This window comes from Ascaphus truei, chromosome 15, assembly GCF_040206685.1.
Source record: "Ascaphus truei isolate aAscTru1 chromosome 15, aAscTru1.hap1, whole genome shotgun sequence".
Lineage (NCBI taxonomy): Eukaryota > Metazoa > Chordata > Amphibia > Anura > Ascaphidae > Ascaphus > Ascaphus truei.
This window is the reverse complement of record NC_134497.1, coordinates 3,056,135-3,063,971: the sequence shown is the minus strand read 5'-3', so window position 1 is coordinate 3,063,971 and position 7,837 is coordinate 3,056,135. Positions and strand designations below refer to the sequence as shown.

Here is a 7,837-nt window from a genome sequence, read left to right as displayed (position 1 = left end):
TGTGTAGATGGTCTGTGGACTGTGCATGCGTCTGTGTGCTGCCTTGTGCTGCCATCTTTGTTTTTTCTTTTCTATAAAAGCAGTATGTTGTCATGAATGAAAGGCATTAAATAAAATTACGTTTACATCTTGGGGGATTACCATATTTGGTTTGTGTTTAATTTCTAATTCTACAGTTGCCAATTCTGCAAATCAGGGGTCCCCAACTCCAGTCCCCGCGGACCCCAACAGGTCAGGTCTTAAGGATATCCCTGCTTCAGCACAGGTGGCTCAATCATTTTGACTGAACCACCTGTGCTGAAGTAGGGAAACCCTTAAGACCCGACCTGTTGGGGTCCGCGAGCACTGGAGTAGGGGACCCCTGTTGCAAACCACGGGAGTCTAATTCACCTAAATGAGTTCTCGTTTGCATAATTAATGTATCTTCGCATTAACTTCTACATTTAAAGGTGAATTGCTGTCTTGTTCTTTTCATACATTTCTTCAGTTCTGTTTTTATCGATAAATCTTTGTTTGTTTTTTTATTATTCCTAAAATTTGAGCCACAAAACGCAGTTATCGCGTCTTCTGGGACTTTGTGGTGTCGCTTATCGGTAAAGCTCCGGATCAGACACATTCTCTGATAAGTCTCATTAACGTCGGCATCGGACGCGGCTCCGCGATGTCTGCCGCTGTTCTCCTCGAATAAACAAGATGGCCGCCAAAGCACCGGCCAATAGGAAGCCGCAACAGATTAGAGTGCAGCTTCCTATTGCATAACCGCTGGCGCCATGTATAAATACCCAGGATGTGAACCAGCGCACAAACCCACAAGTATCTGGGGGTCCACGGAGCTGGAAATAACGAGATTCGGGGCCTCCTCGGGTTCCAACGCTGAACAAAAACATTTCCATTTCAGGCACAAGGAACGGTGCCAACAACGCGGTGTTAACGGTGCAATCCACGCCATCCATCTTTTGGGGTGATTTTTTTTTTTACCGTAGGAGGGTGTCACTAGAGCTGAACCCCATTAATTTCACCTCTGGGGACCCCCTGCTTCTAGAGATACTTACCTACAAAGCCCCTGTGTCACGCGGGCCAATAGGAAGCCGCACTGGGTGATGTCACGGCTTCCTATTGGTCCACAGGCCGCTGGAGCTTTGAAAAGCGGCCATTGCATAATCCCTGCTAGCCGAGAGGAGTGGCTACAGCTACCCCCTACGGAGGGCTGTATCTCCGGAAGCAGGGGGTCCCCAGAGCTGAAATGAATGGGGTTCAGCGTCGGAGACCCCCTGCTTCAATCCTATGGTAAGAAAATGCAAAAAAAATCTGCCCCGGCTTGGATTGCCTCTTTAACTCATTTTCTTCACTATTGTTTTGTCGTACAGGAGTTCTGAAATATAATGAGAATTGCAAACTTGTCACTGTGTTATAGCATCATCCACAGAGTCAGTCTGAACGTGAGCGACCATTTGTGTTTGCTTGCTCCCAAATCAGGTGACATTTGTCCCGTCCCGTCCCCCCCCGCTGCCACGTTCTGCCGCTGCCCCCCCTGCCGTGTTCTGACACTGCCCCGCCCTGCCGCGTTTTGCCGCTGCCCCACCTGCCGCGTTTTGCCGCTGCCCCGCCTGCTGCGTTCTGCTGCTGACCCCCCTGCCGCGTTCTACCACTGACCCCCACCCCCTCCCCCCCTGTTGCGTTCTGCCGCTGCTTGGCAAAACAGTAGCTACCTTTGCCGTGAGTAAAATAGACAACGATATAGCCACAGTTGTTTGGAAAAAACCTGCAAAGCAAAAATGTCCCAATTCAAACAAATATAATTTGGTTTAATGATAAAATATTGTGCTGCGTTTTCATGTTCCAGTTTTGCAACCAGGAGACTGGCAAATAACTGGCAAATAACTGGCTAATTTTCTATTATGCCCGATGCAAAGAATGTCTGCACAACAGGTTAATATATTGGGAATGCATGGAAACATTGCAATGTGAATTAAATGTGTATGGAAATGTTACTGTACACTTGAATTATTGTGAGTAAAAGCAACATAAATATAAGAAGTATGGGAACCAGAGAACTGAGTACAAAAGACCGCATTCCTCAGTGGTTTAGAGTTCCCGTGTATTGTCATATTTAGCTTTTCTTAGGAGGCACCATATATTTCTGACACTTGTTCCTTAGCTGTCACCCTCGGGCCCTCATATAACCATTACCTCCTGATAATGCGTCTCCAGCTTGGAGGTAACAAAATTATATTTTCGTTTGGAGAGAATGAATGACACCCGGGAAACAGAAGAACATATTTCAAGTCCGCCGCCCCCGGGCTGCGCAAATCTCAGCTGCTGGGAAGCAAAGCATGCGTACGCCAGTTAGGACTTGTTCCATGAAGGCACCAACGCAATGGCAGTAACTCATCGCACGGTGGCATTAGGTCAACCCTGTGGCGCTAATGCATCAGAGCAATGATGAAGCCAGGAGGCCTGATGGAGCCGCCATTAATGGCGCAGTTCCAACTAGTCCAAAAGTGATCTGTGATTGGCCCTTTTTCCTGCAACATTGTAACATCCTGTAGCACTGACACATTTCCCAGGAAGTTCCCTTTTGATTAAGTTTCATCACGAAGAACGTTTTTCGAATCGTGGTTTGGTAACGAAGTCGTAAGGCGTAATACAGTATTTCACCCTCACATTAACACAGGGGTCTGAACTCCAGTCCTCAAGACCCCACTACAGGTTTGCAGGATATCCCTGCTTTAGCACAGGTGTGCTGAAGCAGGGGCTGATTGAGCCACCTGAACACCTGACCTGTTGGGGGTGCTGCAGTTGAGACCCCTGCATTAAGAGGTCAGCTGGACTAAATCCCCGTGTTCCCGGCTTGGGAGCGGGGCAAGGCGATGCATTGTTGCTATTAGAATGGTAATTTAGGCCGTTTTATGCACTGCAGCCAAACATGAAGCAGATGGAGCACACGGATAAGACACAGGAACGTTTGGGCAATGTCCCTCGTAGTTAAATAGAAAGAATTATAGTCTGTGAAATGCAATGTCTGATAAATCTACTTGTTTTAATAGGATTGTGACAACCTATTTCTAGGAAAATTATCATTCGCTATATAAATAAGCTTTTTGATTGCTTAATGGATATAGAAAAATGAAAATACTCACCAACAATATGAAAAAGTACATTTATTTACTGAAAATGAATCACTGTTTCCCCTTTTCAGAATCCTGCCCCAGACGTTTTGAACGTTATTTCAGAAGTAAATACACTTTTATACACGGTTTGCAGTTTGCCAAGCCTTAAATACCTGACTGACCCTGTGTACTTCTATACTTGTCAGGCGTCTGTGTAGAAGTGTTTTTAAACAGGGGTTCCCCGGGCGTCCATAAAGGGTCCTGCGTCATTTTTTGTTAATTTGAAAATGGTGCCAAATACAGAAGAGTTTACAATACATCTGATCTCATACGCGCTATTAGAGAGGGTTGGGGTTCCTTACAATGCATCTGATCTCATACGCGCTATTAGAGAGGGTTGGGGTTCCTTACAATGCATCTGATCTCAGACGCGCTATTAGAGAGGGTTGGGGTTCCTTACAATGCATCTGATCTCATACGCGCTATTAGAGAGGGTTGGGGTTCCTTACAATGCATCTGATCTCAGACGCGCTATTAGAGAGGGTTGGGGTTCCTTACAATGCATCTGATCTCATACGCGCTATTAGAGAGGGTTGGGGTTCCTTACAATGCATCTGATCTCAGACGCGCTATTAGAGAGGGTTGGGGTTCCTTACAATGCATCTGATCTCAGACGCGCTATTAGAGAGGGTTGGGGTTCCTTACAATGCATCTGATCTCAGACGCGCTATTAGAGAGGGTTGGGGTTCCTTACAATGCATCTGATCTCAGACGCGCTATTAGAGAGGGTTGGGGTTCCTTACAATGCATCTGATCTCAGACGCGCTATTAGAGAGGGTTGGGGTTCCTTACAATGCATCTGATCTCAGACACGCTATTAGAGAGTGTTGGGGTTCCTTACAATGCATCTGATCTCAGACGCTATTAGAGAGGGTTGGGGTTCCTTACAATGCATCTGATCTCAGAGGCGCTATTAGAGAGGGTTGGGGTTCCTTACAATGCATCTGATCTCAGACGCGCTATTAGAGAGGGTTGGGGTTCCTTACAATGCATCTGATCTCATACGCGCTATTAGAGAGGGTTGGGGTTCCTTACAATGCATCTGATCTCAGACGCGCTATTAGAGAGGGTTGGGGTTCCTTACAATGCATCTGATCTCATACGCGCTATTAGAGAGGGTTGGGGTTCCTTACAATGCATCTGATCTCAGACGCGCTATTAGAGAGGGTTGGGGTTCCTTACAATGCATCTGATCTCAGACGCTATTAGAGAGGGTTGGGGTTCCTTACAATGCATCTGATCTCAGACGCGCTATTAGAGAGGGTTGGGGTTCCTTACAATGCATCTGATCTCAGACACGCTATTAGAGAGTGTTGGGGTTCCTTACAATGCATCTGATCTCAGACGCTATTAGAGAGGGTTGGGGTTCCTTACAATGCATCTGATCTCAGAGGCGCTATTAGAGAGGGTTGGGGTTCCTTACAATGCATCTGATCTCAGACGCGCTATTAGAGAGGGTTGGGGTTCCTTACAATGCATCTGATCTCAGACGCGCTATTAGAGAGGGTTGGGGTTCCTTACAATGCATCTGATCTCAGACGCGCTATTAGAGAGGGTTGGGGTTCCTTACAATGCATCTGATCTCAGACACGCTATTAGAGAGTGTTGGGGTTCCTTACAATGCATCTGATCTCAGACGCTATTAGAGAGGGTTGGGTTCCTTACAATGCATCTGATCTCAGAGGCGCTATTAGAGAGGGTTGGGGTTCCTTACAATGCATCTGATCTCAGACGCGCTATTAGAGAGGGTTGGGGTTCCTTACAATGCATCTGATCTCAGACGCGCTATTAGGGAGGGTTGGGGTTCCTTACAATGCATCTGATCTCAGACACGCTATTAGAGAGGGTTGGGGTTCCTTACAATGCATCTGATCTCAGACGCGCTATTAGAGAGTGTTGGGGTTCCTTACAATGCATCTGATCTCAGACGCTATTAGAGAGGGTTGGGGTTCCTTACAATGCATCTGATCTCAGACGCGCTATTAGAGAGGGTTGGGGTTCCTTACAATGCATTTGATCTCAGACACGCTATTAGAGAGTGTTGGGGTTCCTTACAATGCATCTGATCTCAGACGCTATTAGAGAGGGTTGGGGTTCCTTACAATGCATCTGATCTCATACGCGCTATTAGAGAGGGTTGGGGTTCCTTACAATGCATCTGATCTCATACGCGCTATTAGAGAGGGTTGGGGTTCCTTACAATGCATCTGATCTCAGACACGCTATTAGAGAGGGTTGGGGTTCCTTACAATGCATCTGATCTCAGACGCGCTATTAGAGAGGGTTGGGGTTCCTTACAATGCATCTGATCTCAGACACGCTATTAGAGAGTGTTGGGGTTCCTTACAATGCATCTGATCTCAGACGCTATTAGAGAGGGTTGGGGTTCCTTACAATGCATCTGATCTCAGAGGCGCTATTAGAGAGGGTTGGGGTTCCTTACAATGCATCTGATCTCAGACGCGCTATTAGAGAGGGTTGGGGTTCCTTACAATGCATCTGATCTCAGACGCGCTATTAGGGAGGGTTGGGGTTCCTTACAATGCATCTGATCTCAGACACGCTATTAGAGAGGGTTGGGGTTCCTTACAATGCATCTGATCTCAGACGCGCTATTAGAGAGGGTTGGGGTTCCTTACAATGCATCTGATCTCAGACACGCTATTAGAGAGTGTTGGGGTTCCTTACAATGCATCTGATCTCAGACGCTATTAGAGAGGGTTGGGGTTCCTTACAATGCATCTGATCTCAGAGGCGCTATTAGAGAGGGTTGGGGTTCCTTACAATGCATCTGATCTCAGACGCGCTATTAGAGAGGGTTGGGGTTCCTTACAATGCATCTGATCTCAGACGCGCTATTAGAGAGGGTTGGGGTTCCTTACAATGCATCTGATCTCATACGCGCTATTAGAGAGGGTTGGGGTTCCTTACAATGCATCTGATCTCAGACGCGCTATTAGAGAGGGTTGGGGTTCCTTACAATGCATCTGATCTCATACGCGCTATTAGAGAGGGTTGGGGTTCCTTACAATGCATCTGATCTCAGACGCGCTATTAGAGAGGGTTGGGGTTCCTTACAATGCATCTGATCTCAGACGCGCTATTAGAGAGGGTTGGGGTGCCTTACAATGCATCTGATCTCAGACGCGCTATTAGAGAGGGTTGGGGTTCCTTACAATGCATCTGATCTCAGACGCGCTATTAGAGAGGGTTGGGGTTCCTTACAATGCATCTGATCTCAGACGCGCTATTAGAGAGGGTTGGGGTTCCTTACAATGCATCTGATCTCAGACACGCTATTAGAGAGTGTTGGGGTTCCTTACAATGCATCTGATCTCAGACGCTATTAGAGAGGGTTGGGGTTCCTTACAATGCATCTGATCTCAGAGGCGCTATTAGAGAGGGTTGGGGTTCCTTACAATGCATCTGATCTCAGACGCGCTATTAGAGAGGGTTGGGGTTCCTTACAATGCATCTGATCTCATACGCGCTATTAGAGAGGGTTGGGGTTCCTTACAATGCATCTGATCTCAGACGCGCTATTAGAGAGGGTTGGGGTTCCTTACAATGCATCTGATCTCATACGCGCTATTAGAGAGGGTTGGGGTTCCTTACAATGCATCTGATCTCAGACACGCTATTAGAGAGGGTTGGGGTTCCTTACAATGCATCTGATCTCAGACGCGCTATTAGAGAGGGTTGGGGTTCCTTACAATGCATCTGATCTCAGACGCGCTATTAGAGAGGGTTGGGGTTCCTTACAATGCATCTGATCTCAGACACGCTATTAGAGAGTGTTGGGGTTCCTTACAATGCATCTGATCTCAGACGCTATTAGAGAGGGTTGGGGTTCCTTACAATGCATCTGATCTCAGAGGCGCTATTAGAGAGGGTTGGGGTTCCTTACAATGCATCTGATCTCAGACGCGCTATTAGAGAGGGTTGGGGTTCCTTACAATGCATCTGATCTCAGAGGCGCTATTAGAGAGGGTTGGGGTTCCTTACAATGCATCTGATCTCAGACGCGCTATTAGAGAGGGTTGGGGTTCCTTACAATGCATCTGATCTCAGACACGCTATTAGAGAGTGTTGGGGTTCCTTACAATGCATCTGATCTCAGACGCTATTAGAGAGGGTTGGGTTCCTTACAATGCATCTGATCTCAGAGGCGCTATTAGAGAGGGTTGGGGTTCCTTACAATGCATCTGATCTCAGACGCGCTATTAGAGAGGGTTGGGGTTCCTTACAATGCATCTGATCTCAGACGCGCTATTAGGGAGTGTTGGGGTTCCTTACAATGCATCTGATCTCAGACACGCTATTAGAGAGGGTTGGGGTTCCTTACAATGCATCTGATCTCAGACGCGCTATTAGAGAGTGTTGGGGTTCCTTACAATGCATCTGATCTCAGACGCTATTAGAGAGGGTTGGGGTTCCTTACAATGCATCTGATCTCAGACGCGCTATTAGAGAGGGTTGGGGTTCCTTACAATGCATTTGATCTCAGACACGCTATTAGAGAGTGTTGGGGTTCCTTACAATGCATCTGATCTCAGACGCTATTAGAGAGGGTTGGGGTTCCTTACAATGCATCTGATCTCATACGCGCTATTAGAGAGGGTTGGGGTTCCTTACAATGCATCTGATCTCATACGCGCTATTAGAGA

The 7,837-nt window shown here is 47.0% G+C and overlaps 1 protein-coding gene across 6 annotated transcripts in view; it reads left to right on the top strand.

The window, feature by feature from the left end:
* EYA2 (EYA transcriptional coactivator and phosphatase 2) overlaps positions 1-143 on the top strand; it is a 165,187-nt gene extending 165,044 nt beyond the window's left edge. For all 6 annotated transcript variants that reach the window (XM_075571297.1, XM_075571293.1, XM_075571296.1 and 3 more), the window contains one exon: positions 1-143. This exon is cut by the window's left edge and continues 770 nt beyond it. The gene's annotated coding sequence lies outside the window, so the exon portion shown is untranslated.
* Positions 144-7,837: the final 7,694 nt, after the last annotated feature.